The sequence below is a fragment of the Arachis hypogaea genome, chromosome 13 (assembly GCF_003086295.3).
Source record: "Arachis hypogaea cultivar Tifrunner chromosome 13, arahy.Tifrunner.gnm2.J5K5, whole genome shotgun sequence".
Lineage (NCBI taxonomy): Eukaryota > Viridiplantae > Streptophyta > Magnoliopsida > Fabales > Fabaceae > Arachis > Arachis hypogaea.
Genome location: NC_092048.1, coordinates 131,815,885 through 131,833,116, shown reverse-complemented (window position 1 = coordinate 131,833,116; position 17,232 = coordinate 131,815,885). Strand labels below are relative to the sequence as shown.

The 17,232-nt window shown below is 29.5% G+C and overlaps 1 long non-coding RNA gene across 1 annotated transcript; it reads left to right on the top strand.

The window, feature by feature from the left end:
* The first annotated feature begins 430 nt into the window (after nucleotides 1-430).
* On the top strand, nucleotides 431-1,395 carry LOC140178205 (uncharacterized). The gene is made up of 2 exons (XR_011870466.1): nucleotides 431-633; nucleotides 1,104-1,395. It is a non-coding gene; the product is annotated as an uncharacterized lncRNA (long non-coding RNA).
* Nucleotides 1,396-17,232: the final 15,837 nt, after the last annotated feature.

Here is a 17,232-nt window from a genome sequence, read left to right as displayed (position 1 = left end):
AAAATAATTTCGAATTCTAAATTTTTATTGTTATAAAAATTTTGATATTATATTGTAAATTATTTATTCTAAAAGCTTAAACAGTTGAATAGATATAAATGAATGATTGGACGTATATCTTGCACGTTGAGAGAAAAATATATGTTGGTTTGCTCTGGTTGAAATTAAAGGTAATTTGTTAGAATATTTTAATAGTAGATTAGAATTTTGATAATTTATTGGAACAATAATTGAGGAGAGGGAATAAGAATGAAGGAAGTGCTTAAAAAACGAAATTAAAGGAAATAAAGCAGCTTCCCTTGAATTTCTTTGCGACCAAGACTCTAGACGCGTGGATTGTTCGTTACCGTCGATTCTAGAAGTTCATAGCTTCATTCACTCATTAATATATAAGACAAACGAATCAGAACATACACACAAACGTGCATGCATATTATTATTTCTTATTTTTGTGCTTCATTTTCAAGTGTAATCTTCTATAGTTGTTTGTGTTTATTAGTGTATGTGATCATAGTGTTTTCACCAAAATGCTCAAACAAAAGTGCTTTCTTCTCTTCTTTGCTTCTCTCCTAATAATTTTTCCCAAACCCTATGCCGTGGAAGCCAGTCAGGTTCTAACCATACACAAAAAAGGTAATATGTTATATATTTCATATTTTACATTAGAGTAAATAAATAAAAATACACAAAAAAATTTGTAATTTATATAAATAGAATTTAATTTTGATGCATTGATAATATAAAATATTTTAAATTGTCGTGATGGCATTACGCGGTTAATAAAAATAATAATTATTTTTTATGTGATGGCGTTACGTGATTAAATACCTGCATAAAACTATTTTACACTAATACTACATCAACATTAAATTCATAAAAATATACAATATATATACCGTTAGTAAATTTGTAAGACATGATGAGTGTATTTTTATCCATCAAAATTAATTTTTTAAATATACTTTGATATTTATGAATTTTGATATATATTTTTGTCTATGATCATAAACTATGTGTATTTTTATTCATTTATTGTTTATATTATAGGGTTTAGGAGTTTTTTGGTTCAATATGTTTTTGATTAATATGTATGTATGTAATAGGGTACTACTCAAAGGGTGAAGGTTATTATGTGAGTTTGGGGGTTGTGTGCAAGTGCTGTGATGGTAAAGATGGAAAATGCAGAAACTCTACTACTTTGAATGACGCTTGCTCCAACCTTGTGTGCAAACCATGGAAATACTAGTAGCTACCTAAGTTATTATTAGGAATATTATATTTTATATATAAAGACACAATAAATAGATCATGTGATAGCAACATCTATTTAACGAAAGTTGGATATTTTTTTTAAAAGATAATGAATGAATAAATAAAATAATAAGTTCTACAGAATTTCTTTTCCGATCCACGGACTACTATATATATTAACTTCAATTATGTTATTATTTATAAGTGAATTCTAGCTAAATCCATCTTAATAAATAAAGAATTTGCTACTCTCAATGACATGTTTTATTATTATTGAAGGAATTTAATTGAATCATTATAATTAATATTAACCAGATTTTACATAACCACATATCCAATAACTAGAGATCAGAAAAATCATTAACTACTTCATTTTTTTGCTGTGAATTAACCATGAACTACTTAGAACTTGTTTGTGTGAGCTTCTAAAAAAAGATCTTTTTTTGAATTATCTTTTTTTAAAAGATCTTATGGAAAAGTAAAAATAATTTTATGTTTGGGTATCTCATGCAAAAAGATCTTTTTATCTATCAATTATGTTTGGGTATAAAGTATAAAAGTACTTTTTTGTTTATTTATTAAATGAAAAACATCTTTTTTTAAGAGAAAAAGATCTTTTAAAAAAAGATGTAAATTACAGCATCTCAAAAAAGATATTTTTTTGATTTTTTTAGTGCTTTTACTTTTATTACTAGAAATTTGCCAAATACGCTAAAAAATAAAAAAAAAGATATTTTTTCATTGAAAAAAGATCTTTTTTTATCAAAATAATGGCGCCCAAACAAGCACTTAAACAATGCTAATAATATTTTGGGTTTGAATCAGATTTGCCACTGGAGGCCACCACAAATTTTTTAACCCCAAATTTGTTTGGATAATAAGTATCACTGGAAAATAGATTCTGTAGAGTGGAAGCTTTTTTTTTTCCCTCCAAGTTCCTTAGTTCACACTAAAAGCTTATCCTTCAATGTTTTCTAACAGTCATTAGTAAATAATTAAAAGGATTAATCATCCACAAGTATGACCAAAGAATATTTGATTCAATGGTTAATTTCTCTTTTCTTTTCTATTTTTTTGTGTGGCTGAAAAAGATTAAAGGATTCGATAGTTTGAGGAAAAAAAGTGAAATTAAAAGATAGAATTTTTGTAAAAATCCTTGTAATTTGCAGAAATTATTCAATTCTAATTGGCTGATTTGGTTATTCAAACTCAAGCTAAAGAGATAGTTAATATTAATTAGGATGAGTCAATTAAATGTTTCCATTAATCATAAAATATGTCATAAAGGGTAGTAAAAAAATTTTAATTAATTAAGAGAGAATTTATTAGAATTTAGTTTACTTATATCAAGTTTATCAAGGAATCAACGAAAGAAAAAACAATTAACTTTATTGATGGGAGTTAACTCTAAAAATCTAAATCTTAAATCATAAATTATAATAGTTAAATTTTGATTACTTTACTTTTAGATGTTATTTTTAGGTTTAAGTATGTTTTTGGTCCCTAAGGTAGATATTGAAAAAATTTTTCGTTCTCAACCTTTTTTTGTTTACAAAATTGCTCCTAAAATTTAAACTATTTTTAGAATCGTCCTTTTTACCAAAATTTTTATTTTTATTACCAAATTACCTCTAATTAAAAAAATAAAAAAATAAATTAAAAGAAAAGGGGGAAGGGAATCGGGGGAGGGGGTTTTCCAGAGAAGAAGAGGGGAAGGTGGTGGGGAAGAGAAGGGGAAGGAATCCGCTGCCGCTGCTCTTCGTCGCCGCCACTCGTCGTTCGGTCCTCATCGCCATCGCTGCTCCTCGTCGTTCCATCCTCACTACCAAATTTCGCCGCTCCTCTTCCTCGCGTTCTACTCCATTGGCAGCGGCATGCACGACGATGGCTTCAACCCACCGTAACGACGATGGTGGTCAGGCTCCCTTCCAGCGACCGCGACATGCACAAACAGCGGCAGTAGTTTCTCCCTCTTCGTGTCGCATCGTCATTTATCCCCAATTTTGCTTCTGTTTTTGGTTTTGTTAATCATATTGTTAATCACATATTTTTTATTCTAATTTTGCTAATCCACCAATTTTGATTTTGATTCTGATTTTGTTAATCACATTGTTTCAAATTTTTATTTTTTGTTCTTCTACTTCTGGTACTTCCACATCTGGTTCTGCTTTTGTTTTTAATTTTGATACTTTTGATTTTGCTTCTGTTTCTAATTAATTATGCATCTGATTCTTTATTCTTTTAATTTTGATGCTTTTGTTACTTCAGTTTCTGCTTCTATTTCTATTTTCAATTTTGCTTCAACTTTTGTTTCCAATTCTGCGTATGCTTCTACTTCATTGTTGTTAATGAAGAAGAAGAAGAAAAAAAAGAAGAGTTGGCTTCATTGTTTTTGCTTTTGATTCATTGTTCTTGTACTTCATTATTTTTTCTTTTGATTTATTGTTGCTGTTTGCTAGTGATTTTATTGTTATCATTGCTGTTGTTGATGGAGAAGAACGAAAAAAAAAAGAATAAGAATGGGGGTATTTTGGCGAAAAAGAAGAAGGGTATTTTGGTCTGTAGGAATCGGTTTTAAAAATAAGTTAAATTTTATGAACGATTTTGTAAGCAAAAAAAGGTTGAGGACGAAAAAAATTTCAGCCCTTATTACCTTAAGGACCAAAATCGTATTTAACCCTTATTTTTACTTAAATTTTTAATGTTTTTATTATTTTTAGTTTTGGAATTTTTTTAAATTTTTTCAAATGTTAACTTATTTTCAAATTCCTTGACTGAATTAATTAATGTGGTCTTTTTCTATATATATTCATACCAAATTTATAAAGTGTTTGTTTGGACGCTATTAAGTTGATAAAAGAAATTTTTTTAATAACAAAAGATTTTTTTATTTTTTAGTGTATTTAGTAAATTTTTAGTAACAAAAATAAAAATATTAAAAAATAATTAAAAAATACTTTTTTGAGAAGCTATGATTTATATCTTTTTTTTTTTTAATTTTTACATAATAAATAAACAAAAAAGTATTTTTATATGGTTATCCAAATATAATTAATAAATAAAAAAATTTTTTTAGATAAAATATCTAAACATAAAATTATTTTTATTTTTCTATAAAATTTTTTTTAAAAAAATAACTTAAAAAAAGATACTTTCTTAAAAATCCAGGCAACAACCCAAATACTTGCTAGCAATATGTAAAGTATATTGATGATAATACAAGGTGCTTGTTAATTAAAAAAGCAACTTCATCAATTTTCACTACTTATTAGTGGTTTTGAACTCAAATAATTGAATTTATATGCACACCATCAGTAAGTACTCTGATCAGCAGAGCAGACATACACAAGATTCAAAAAGTCAATGCTCCATGGAAGCTTCTTGTAAGACGAAGACTTTTTAATTTGTTTCTGATGAGCTTGCAACAAAATCATGTGTTCAGAGAACCCTAGTTATAATAGTTAAAAGGATAAACTAGGTGATCAACATTTTTAGCGACAGAAATAAATAAATACAAAAAAAAGAAGTATTAATCACCTAATATTTTTCATAATTAGATTCTCATCAATCCTGTTAGTAGAGGACGTAATACAAAAATTTAAGAAAATCAAACGCTTTATTTTGAAATGGTGGAGAGAAGTAACATTAATAAAATTTGGTACAATTTCTCTGTATTATATAGAGGAAGAACTTGTTTTCTTCGTTTTATTTTTAATTATATTGTATTTTTTGTTTTTCAAAATATGGAAACTATTCAGGGTATCTATTTAGGGTTTTCTTATTTTTTATTTTTATAAAAGTACTATGAAAATAAAATAAATGTTTTTTTCTAGAAAAAGTGCCTCAACTTTTTTAATTTGTGTTTTGGAGTTTGGAGAGCGGGGATACGAAATCAACATTACATTAGGGCACAAAATTTAGAGAAGAAGGCATATTGTTGATTCAAAATATGGAGATAATAATTGAGTTATGTCATATAAATGATAATAAAGGAATGGTAGGTTTTTAACCCACACATGCATACACGAGTCCCATCAAATTTGAACGTCAAATGCGTCTTTATTTTAGAGAATGTAAATTCATAATCTATGGATCTGAGCATTATTATTATTTGCGAATCAACCACGTTAATAATACAAATATTCTGCTTCCTTCTCTAAATTCCCACTTTCGACTTGTCACCTCCTCCATGTCTTTCGTTTTGATGCTGTGTCCATACATCATCAAATGAAATTCAAATTTTTAGACATGTCGGCAAACTCCCAAGATTACAAGTTTTTTCCATTCTTAACTTGAATTTTTAAAAATAAATAAAACTCACAAATTTGATACATTTATAATTTAGATATATTAATGTTCGTATTATAAACAACGGGATCTAATTCTTTAAAAAAAAAAAAAAATACAGAACGGTTCTTTTAACGATATAATAGTAATTGATAATTGGATAGCCTTTGATTAAGAGTAAAATTAAAACAGGTGAAATCAAACTACGTTTCACTTTATTAAGCTAAACTTATTATAACGCAATTAATTAGTTCAAAATTGACCTAGAGTCTTGTAGAAAATGAATTTTTTTCAAATTTTTTAATTATTTAATAAAATATGATTTTTTACTTTATACTATTTAAGTGAGATAAAAAAATAAACATGTAAAAAAAATTAAATAATTAAAGATCATATTTACTAAACAATTAAAAAAAATGAGAGAAATCACTCTCGAATCTTGTATAACCTATATTTTAAGTATTAAACTTGATTTATTTCTAGTCCTAATTCTCATATCATAATAAGATAAAAATTAAATATTCCAAACTCGATTCTAAAACTAATTAAATAAGTGAATATTATCTCATATTTATACTAGAAGTTATATGATTGATAGATCTAAAATTTGTAATATATATATACTTCTATGATTGATAGATCAAAAATTTGTATTATATATAGCAGCTAATTTCCTTACATAATACTTTTATAAATCAACTCACTGTATGTTAAATAGTGTGATGAGACAACGTAGAAATCAATGCCTAATGAAATTAAAGAGTGATTACTCAAATCAGCCTTCAAGAATTTTAAAATTGGATATTTTAGTTTTCAAAAAAATTTAATACATAAATCAATCTCTAAAGTTTTACTTTGACAGTCCCTAGTTTATTTTTCGGCAAAGTAATTATCTAAATCAGTCTCCAAGGATTTTAAAAATGGACATTTTAGTCCCTAAAAAAATTAATGTACAAATAAATCTCCAAAATTTCTCTCTGTTAGACATAATAGTCCTCTGTAAAAAAATAAAATAAAATAAAATTATTATTATTATTATTATTATTATTATTATTATTATTATTATTATTATTATTAGTTGCATAATAATATTGTGCTAATTTTTTGTATTTTTTGGATAAAAATAATGATAAAATTTTAGGAACTGATCTGGATAATTACTTTACCAGAAAATAAACTGGGGACTAATTTGTCTGTCGGAGTAAAACTTTGGAGATTGATCTGTATATTAATTTTTCTTGAAGACTAAAATGTTAAATTTTAAAATTTTTGGGACTGATTTAGATAATTATTCGAAATTAAATTATAATAATAAAAAAAAGAAAAGGAGTATATAAATTTTCGCCATTATTTTGGGTTGGAAGCGGTAGACTTTTGTGTGTGTATAATATAACGGTATTCAACTTATCCCATCCAAATTAAATTATATTAGTGATTAATTTTAATATATATACCTAATATGCTTAATAAGATTATTAATGTTCCAAAATTCTTTTTGCAATTAATATGCAACTTGACAATTATTAAAAGTAACAATAATACAAGTTGCACCAAAGAAACAAAAGCACGCATATGATCATATATATATATGTACGCTAAATTATTATTAGCATCTTTTGAAATTACTGTGTGCTTCTAAAGTACATGTGTGCATTTTTTTTTTTAACTAAGCTGATTGCGCTGAAGACTGAAGAGCTAAAATATCTGTTATATATTTATTTACTATATGTATTCATCAGTTTACAAGATTATTAATGTTCCAAAATTCTTCTTGCAATTAATGTGCAACTTGCAATTAATTAACAGTAACAATAATGCAAGTTGCACCAGAAGAACAAAAGCATATGATCATATGTGCCCTGTTATTATTAGCATCTTTTGAAATTACTTTATATGCATCTAAAGTATGTATGTCTCTAAATTTTAAATTTTTATTTTAGAAAATAAATTAAAGTGTAATTTTTATTTTTTAACAATTTTTTATATATTTTTTAGTTTTATCTATAAAATAAATAATGAGAAATTATATACTTTATCTTTTAAAATAAAATTCAAAATTAAAAAAATTTAAATTCATTTTTTTAACTCGGCTAATTGCACTGAAAACTATAAAACTAAAATATCTGTCATATATTTATTTATTATATATGTATTCATCAGTTTACAATTTTTTAAAAGGTAAAATTTAAATAATTAAATGTATGCATTATCATCAAATTAAATAATTATATGTAGTTATACATACATACGCAGATATATATAATCTGAATCTCGCATCTTTGTTATAGTTCATAACTCAAATTTTTTACATAATTTTAAATTGTTGAAATAATATTCCTCCTAACTTACTGATAATTGCATTATTCATGATAAAATATATTTTAAGTAATGGATAATATTACTTAATAATATAATGATTTATTATAAAATATAGGTAATTTATAAAGAAATATTAAGAATATATGATTTAAAGTTAAATTTTAGATTAATATCTATCTCATATATGTTGGACGATTTTAGGTATAATTCGGTTTATTTTAAATGGTAAAATATTTGAGTCAATTATTTTCTCATAAAGATTGAAAATAAAGAATTTTTATGAAGTTTTATGGAGATTCAAAATTTAAATTAAAAAAAATTTAGTTTCAAATTAAAAAAAATTAAAAATAAGATCTAAAATATAAAATTAATAAAAGAATATTTGATTTAAAAGATATGAGAAGCACAACTTAGAGAATAAGTATATAATTTTTTATTCATAGAAATAGAGTATTAGAAACACTATAGAAAAGAGTTTTGGGGAGATACGAAAAAGAAATCATGTTTCTTCTACTGTTAAGGTTCTTCTCTTAATTTTCTTTAGGATGTTAGGAACAATCACTACAAAAAATATTGATTAAAATGGCAATAGTGTTATGGCATGTCATAAAACTGCTATTTTTTTGGCTAATTTCACCAGCTTTAATTTCCGTCGTAATGTTTAATTTTTTTTGGCAGTCATTTTTCCATTTTTTCTCTTTTTATGTGAAGAAGTAATGAATCGGAAGAGTGCTGTAAATGACGAACCCTAATTTTTTGTCGCCGTTCATCTTCTATCTCTTTCATACATCTTTTTACTGTCGTCCGTTGCAGCTCATCTCCTCGCTGGCGTCGCCGCTGCAAACAATGCCGTTGTTGCTGCCTTCAACGAGCTCTGCGATCTGGTTGCGACTTCTCAGTCACTTCCAATAGCTAGGTAATCTATTTTATCTTCTTCTTTTGATTTTACCTTTCACTTCATACTTTTAGATCTACTTTATGATCTAGTAGGAAAAAATAGAGAATGCTTGCTCACTGAGTCGCGCCAGTAAATCAGATCTACCAAAATATTTGACGGTATCTTCGGTCAGAGATTCGTCGCGAGATGGTTCTGTACTTTGATTTTTCTGTTTCTGTTCTACCTTTTTCATGCTTTTCACTTATTGTGATTATGCTGATTGTGATTTTCAAGGGAAAAAAAACTACTCACAATGAAAAACTACTCACAATGCCTTAAAACCAAAAGCTTGCATTTACTCTTACAAAATCTTAAGGTATACTTATAATTATTGGGGTGATCAATGATCGAATGAAAACTGATTATTTTAATTTGAATGTAAGAGATAAGTTTGGATAATGAAGTTGGAGTGTTGGAGCAAGAAACAAAGATGTTGGAGCAAGTCCCGGGATGGAATTCACACAAGAGATCAAGAAACTAAGGAAGGCTTGTTTTAAAGTTAATTACAAAAGGAGGAAACTTTTGACCTTCAAATCTTATTCATCATCACTTAGCTAAGCTACTTGTCTTGTATATTCATATTTTAAGTAGTAAAAATAGCACTTATTAGATGGTTTAAATACATTAGTAGATATTAACATAGTTTAGGAAACTGGATGGTAGATTTGACTAATTAGTGCTTATTGCAATGCTTGTATTTTGGTAAGTTTAGTAAGACAAATTTTTGTATAGGAATTATTACTTTTGATTTTCAATAATAAAAAATTATATATTATATTAATACTTTGTTTATGAGTTATAATATTTCATTTATGGATTATGATTTTTTGTTATCGTGAAATTTTAATCACAAAATTATTTATTTAACGCGATAAAAACGTCGGTCAAAACTGCTTTTTTAAACGATGAAAAATGTAATTTTTACTTGGTAAAAATGTCGTTTTAACCAATAAAAATGTCACTGTCAGGGTAGAACGGCAGTTCAAAATGCCATTTTAAGCAACCAAAACGCTACTGTCAGGGTAAAAATGGCGGTTTAAAAACGAAGTTTTAATCAATCAAAACGTCATTCTGTCAGGGTAATAATGGCGGTTCAAACTGCCATTTTAACCTATCTAAAAACTGCCATTTTAAACGCGATTTGAACCGCCATTTTAACATATTCAAAAATCGCCATTTTAACTCAGGAAATTAAAAACCGCCATAATAACCAGAATGGCGCCCAGAATTAGGTCGTTTTACAAAACCGTCATTCTTAGTAATAATGGCGGTTCAAATCGCCGTAAATACAAAAAAAAACCACCAATTTTACCAGAATTTTTTGTAGTGAATAATGTAATATTTTGCATTTTATTCTAAAAATTAAATCTTAATAATATTTTCTTTATTTAATGAATTATGCAATTATTTAGTTTTTCTTAATGTTTATTTTAACGTCCGTCTCTGCGATTTGCCAGCGTCCTGGAGCCCCTTCTCTCACTGCCCGATCCTCGGTGGTTCCTCTCTCACCCTCACTCCAGTCATCCCGCTGCAGGTAAGCACGATTAATCCTAGTTCCTCCCTTCAATATTCACAGCATCTAACTTAGGCAATGCTATTAACGACAATATGTTTAGTTTGCATTTAGCATGTAAGGGTCCCTAGAAATTCATTAGACTGAATGGAACCCTTAGCAATCTTATCAAATCTTTGATTAAATTGATTGTCCATAGAAATTCATGTTTGATTATCCAAATTTAAAGTAGGCCTACAAATGTTCCAAGCTCCAACGTCTTGTCTTGGTTCAACTCATTGATTACAACTTTTATGAAACTCTATTCTATTATAACTAAGTATGATGTTTTTTCAATTTGTTAAACATGCTACTCATAAGTCCTAAGCTTGAAATTAACTTCCAATAGTGCAGAATATTATTATGGTTATAGGCATTATAGAGAAATTGTGAGTACGTCAATATTTTTTTATGCCTAACAAATTTAATTTCTTTGTTAATATACTCTATTAACTGATGTACTCATGTACTTTCGTATTTTTTGAATGCAATTGGGAAAGATGATAATTTATATTATGATGTACATAATAATTGTTATTACTGCGCTATTTCCGACTTACTAATTTTTTTATCTAAGCTATATTCGGGTTAATAAAAATGATACATGAATAATTATATTTAACATAAACAATTGAATAATTATATTTAACATAAATTAATAATTTGATTCTAGGCATTATAGAGAAATTGTGAATACATCAATATTTTTTTTATGCCCCACATATTTGATTTCTTTGTTAACATGGTCTCTCAACTCATGTACTCATGTAACTGAGGTGTGCCGGTGTCCTTTTTGCATGTTAATTTATATTATTATGTACATATTAATTGTTATTACTTCGTTTTAATCCGAATGCAGTTGGAAAAGATGCCCCGGGTAGGTCGTTTCATGAAAAAAGACTGTGTAGACACAGCATGTCAGCAGCCTCAAGTGGGAGGTCATGCGGCTTCAACTTCGCAGAGAGCGGACTGCCCAATTGCGCCGTCCAGTGGCAGTAGTGTCCCCACATCCTCGTCTTTACGCCCCTTTCGTTCGCCCCGAACCGAACCACTACCTGCTCCACAGGCTTCCATGAATGATGTTCAAAACTCGGAGCCGGACGCCAAAGAGGTAGACCCAGAGGCAGATGAGGTAGATTCTTTTGACCAACATGTTGATAACTTTTTAGCTGGGTCGGATGCTCAGAAGCGCAAGGGACGCAAGACCACAGAATTTTGGGATGTTAAAACAATTGGTATAAGAGAACTTATTTAATTCTACTTTTCATTGCCCTATTTTTCTATGATGTATTCGCAGCTTGACTCCAATGGTAGCTAACTAAGAATTAATATGTTTTACAGAATCCGATGGCACAATCAAACAGGTTAAACTGAGTATGAAGGAAGCTATGAAGCCACCTAATGGAAGAAAGGTCGTACTCAGGTTTAACAGTGCACTGCAACCAGTTGGGGATGAAGCAGGTCTACTGAGCGGCGTTATGGGACTGCTAGGATCTGACTACACCAAATTCCCAATCTGCGAGAGGGACTGGAGAAAGGTTCGCACCAGAGACAATGTCTATAATGAAATAGTAAAGGTAAAATGTTATTTTTATTTCTTCGTACCATTCCAAACTCATACTTCGTACCATTTCAAACTCATACTTTGAACACTACTCACAACTTAATTTTAATGTTGCAGGAAATGTTCCATTTTGAAGAAGATAGTAGAGGAATTATAAAAGGTATAATATTCAAAATGCTAGGAAGGGCTTGGAAGGAAACAAGGAACATATTATACCATCACTGCTATGACCCAGAACTTTCACTTGCAGCAAATATTGAAAACCGCCCAGATGGAATTACTGCAGACCATTGGAGAAGGTTTCTCGATTATCGCAATAGCGAAGAGACACAGGTAATATAGTTTTGTTTCATAACAGACAAAGTCCATTTATGTCACATTTAGTTCGTCAGAACTAGTATCTAGTAACTCTTAATTTGATGGCATGACAGGAGAAGTGTAAGAAAAATGTCAAGAATCGATCAAAGCAGCTTTACACCCACACCAGCGGATCGAAAAGCTTGGCAAGGTTCGGAGAAAAAGAGGTAATCTAATTTTGGAAATATTTTTGAACTATCTATTCCTCTACCTTATTCACTTTGTCATCATTATTGGTACAGTCGGAACCACAAGGGAGGATAGTTAGTAGAGGAGAGTTGTGTCTCTTAACGCACAAAAGAACTGATGGATCCTATATCCATGATGCAGCTTGCGCTATTTGAGTAAGTAATGTGTTCAGAATCGGGAAGTAGTTTCTCCTATGTTTTAGTTTTTAAAATTTTATTGGAAGTCTGTGCGGTTAGCGACTAGCTAATAAATGCTCTTAATTGCTTATCTATGTGTGTAGGAAAGAATTGAGGCTATTGAGCAGGGCGATGAATCTTCTAGACTGTTATCCCAGAATGATTCGCTTGCTCAAGCTCTCGGAAAAGAACGCCCAGGTAGGGTGCGTGGCATGGGGTTGGGGCCGACTTCTAGTCAAGTCTTCAGTATGAATTCCCATCAGCTGAGCAATGGTTTTGAAAGGGAAGAGACCCAAAGGGTGCTGCTTGAACTGCAAGCAGAGTTGGCAGCAGAAAAATTGAAAAGGAAGGCAGTGGAGGATGAAGTAGCAGCCAAGAAGACCAAAAGACAGGCAGTGGAGGATGAAGTAGCAGCTGGAAAGGTCAGGATGCAGGCAATGGAGAGTGCTTTGATATGTCTACTTCAAGGGCAAGGTAGGAAGCTGCCATCAGACGTCGCCACATGGATGAGTGCGTTGGAGGGACAGAATAGAGAGTAGTTCTTAGGATTGTGGAACCTTTTCTTCTTTCAGATATACACTTATATTTTGTTGATTATGCAACTCTTAGTAAGGAGTACACTTTGTTGATATTCGGATAATTATATTAATTAAATTAATGGTTTTGCTATTGTCGTTTGCCCTGCAATTTATTTTTCGGGATTTTAAATAATTTAACTTACTAATATTAAGAACGATTAAAAAAAAAACGAAAAAAATGTACATTGAAATAAAAAACAACGTGGATTGCCAGTGTATAAAACAGTATTTTTGCGACCATTTAACCGGAAAATAGTGGCGGTTGCGAACTAGCCGTTAGAAATTTGAAAATTCAGGTTAGGAGATAGCGGCGGTTTTAATCCGCCGCCAGTTACATTTCAAAAAACATTGGCCGTTAAACCGCGACGTTTTCAAACCGCCGGTAAATGCATTAGTGTTTAAACCGTGGCCATTAAACAGCGGCGGTTTCAAACCGCCGAACAATTTGTGTGGATCACAAATTTCCATATCGCGGCGGTTTTAAACCGCCGCTAAACATTGCGACGCTAATCCTGGATTTTACGGCGATTGTGCCAGCGGTTCCTGAGAACTTCCGCAAAATCATATAACCACCCCCTAATAGACGACGCTTAACAAACCGCTGGAATCCCGTTTCGCGGCGGTGTGAAACCGCCGCAAATCACTCCAGGAACCGCCGCTATTTCACGTTTCCTTTGTAGTGTGAATTTGGGAATTGATTTATATATTTAATTTATGAATGCGAGTTTAAAGATTAATTAGAATAAATTAAATAAATAATTGTCATAAGCCAAAGCATAACCTATAAAAAATTTTTGTTTATATATAGTCTTAGAAATTCTTATTATCTAGTATCATTAGTTTAAACTATTAATTTTGATTTTGACTACAGTTAAGAGTAAATCGATCATAATCTCAATAAATCAAAGAAACTAAGGAACACTAGCTAATAATTATGGAACTTGATTAGATGAAATGTTATAATAGAGTATATAGGATAAAAAATGTGAGATAGTTTTCTTGGTGATGAGTTATTAGTTAGCACTGCTGCAGTTTCTACAAATAGCAACTCTCACGTATTTGCAGAGTAGCTTACATTTACTGTAATTGATTCAACTTTCATTTTATTTTTTTAAATAAAAAATATACATATATAATATATTTTTATTTTAAATTTTAAATAATTCTACTACAAATAAATTAAGCTCAATTATTAAAAGTTCCAAATTCATTTTATCTTTTTATTATATTGACTCTTAGTTAACCTAATTAAATTTAATCTTCTACCATTATTAAATTCCAGCCGTCACTTATTTATTCTTTTAAATCCTCTTCTTAGTCTCATTTTTAACATTCTTTTTCTATTTCTTGTCTAGTGGTCATCTTCTCTTCATCAAAAGATAAATTTTAAATTTTCTATTTTGTTTTATATAGCTCCCTATGATTCTATATATCTTTTAATTTTATTATTTTTTATATTTTTAATTACAAATTTTAATTCAAACAATTATAGTTTAGGTATTAATCTATTTTTTATTCTCTGATCAATTTACTAAATTTAGAATATATATTTTTTCATTTTAGAAATAATAATGAAAAAATATTTCCCTAAAATCTGAAGTCACTCCATTGGATTTGAAGCGAAGAAACTTAGCGGCTAATATAATTTTTGGTTTTTTTTTTGTACTCAAATAATTAATGTGCACTTTTATGTTTTTAAATTTAAATTAATATATCTTTTGAGAGTAATGTGTATTATTTTTGCCCCCAACATAAATTTTTTGGTTCCGTCACTAGATCGTCACTTTCATCAATAATATTTTTAGATAGATCAAACTTTAGTATAATATTCAGTTATTTGATTTTATTATATTTTTTAAAATTTGGGGCAGAACAATACATGAAGGGTATATTGTCTCACCCCAAAAATTTTGAAAAACACCAAAAAATTCAACTGAGTATTATACTAAAGTTTAGTCAATATCTAAAAGAATAATACTAAACATTCAAGTCTTTTTATTAATCAAATTTAATCAAGTTGGTCTAATATAACAAAAATCAATTATGCCTAGTATTATTCCAAGTCTTATTATTTAACTTGGTTGGACTTGGTTCATAAAAAGATTTGGATGCGTAGCACTATTCTATATAAAAAAAAATTAGCCGTCTTTCATAGGTTACATTTTCATCTTTAATTTGATTTTTAGAGTTTGTATATATACCATAAAGTATAGGTAGCCAACTCTATATGTACCCAATTGATTAATTTAGCAACTAACTTTTAAAAAACTTGACTTTAAAATTTTAAAAGACTAGATTTGCACTCAAAAAATATGTGCCCTCCGATTTCAATTTCTCATGTTGCATTGTGACTTTCCCCTCTAATTCCTCTCACTGCAACGTCGTGCCCTCCCTATTGAACTCTTCTCGTTGCTCTGCCATGACATCTTTCAATCCTTTGGCATCTCCTTTCTCTCATTCACATCTCTTCTTTTTCTTAGTATTGAAGCATATTTCGTACTCTTCTTCTTTTTGTTTTTAGGTTTTGGACGATTCTATTTAATAATTTGAAATGTTTTTTTATCCTAAATTTTGGATGTGTTCTTTTTATAGGTATTGGATGTTTCTTTTTTTTTATGTTTTAGATGTTTTTTGTTTTAGATTTTGAATTATTCTTTTTAATAGTTTTAGATTTTTTTTTCTTAGTTTTCGAATATTTTTTTTCTTATGTTTTGGATGTTTTCTTTTGTTATCCGATACCTTTAAAGTTTAAACATATGGAATCCATGTATAAAAAACATCCGAAATGATGTCTTCTTCTTAATAGTTTTCTTTTATTTAGTTTTTATTGTACGTTTTCAGAAAAAAATCCATGTTAGCAGACGACAGCTGAGTGACGTGTAACACCCTTATTTTTAATACCTCATGATCGTACTAAAAGCTCCTGCATTACTTATCTCTAATCCATTAATTTAATACTATATTTATTTAATATTGAGCCTTCACGCATATAAACCGAATCCTTAGTTACGAAATCGAAAAGCCTTTACTTTAATTCACTTTGATGGTAATCAGTGGCTAAGAGAAGGGGGGTTGAATCTTAGCCCCTCTTTTTGCTGAGAATTACTTTCTGCCTTTTAAGATAGCTTCAGGAGATATTTCTGTTTTTGTCTCGTAACTAGTTAAGAGACATTTTTTTGTCTCGTAACCGGTTAGGAGATATTTTTCAATTTTTTCTCCTACGTAACAGAATCAGAAATGGAATAGAAGAGGAAGAGAGAATCACACCCAGAAGTATCCTGGTTCAGCTGCTAAGTGCAACGCAGCCTACATCTAGTATTGATTGTGTACTAAAAATATATACCTTTTTTGTACATAATTATTTTTATAATGACCTACAAACATGGTCAAAAAAGAGTTAAGTTCCTCCTAAAGGTATTGGGCTAAAAGGATGGAACCCAAAATAACACCTTGGGGAGTTGAATTTCTCTTCAGTGGGAACTATATTGGTGGAAGTGGATTGGTTGGATTTGGAGTGTAAAGGTGTCATCTAGTTGAAAGAAAACCAAACTAGATGTCCCTTCACTAATGTCACATGTCAGGAGCTTTAGTTTAACGTGTGGGAATCAACTTCCTACCCTTTTCAGTTGACAAGACTTGAGGTGATCCCAAATACCTAAAGATATTTTGGAAAGAGCAGTAAACCAAATGTCAGACTAAAACCATTGGCCAAGGGGTGTCCTCTTCATCATGGTTTTACGCTATAAAAAGGACCTCAAACCACCTCTGTAAATCATCTTTTACTTCACTTTTCCTCCTTCATCTTTTACTTCACTTTTCCTCCTTCATCTTTTACTTCACTTTTCCTCCTTCATCTTTTACTTCACTTTTCACCTTCACCTTCAACCAGACTCTCACTTTTCACTTTCACTTTGATAATCTTCTTCTTCACAGACCTTGAAACCCTTTTCATCATTTACTTTCACCTTCACCTTCACTTTCACTTTTTCACCTTCACCTTCATCCTCTTTTGAGAGCTTCTC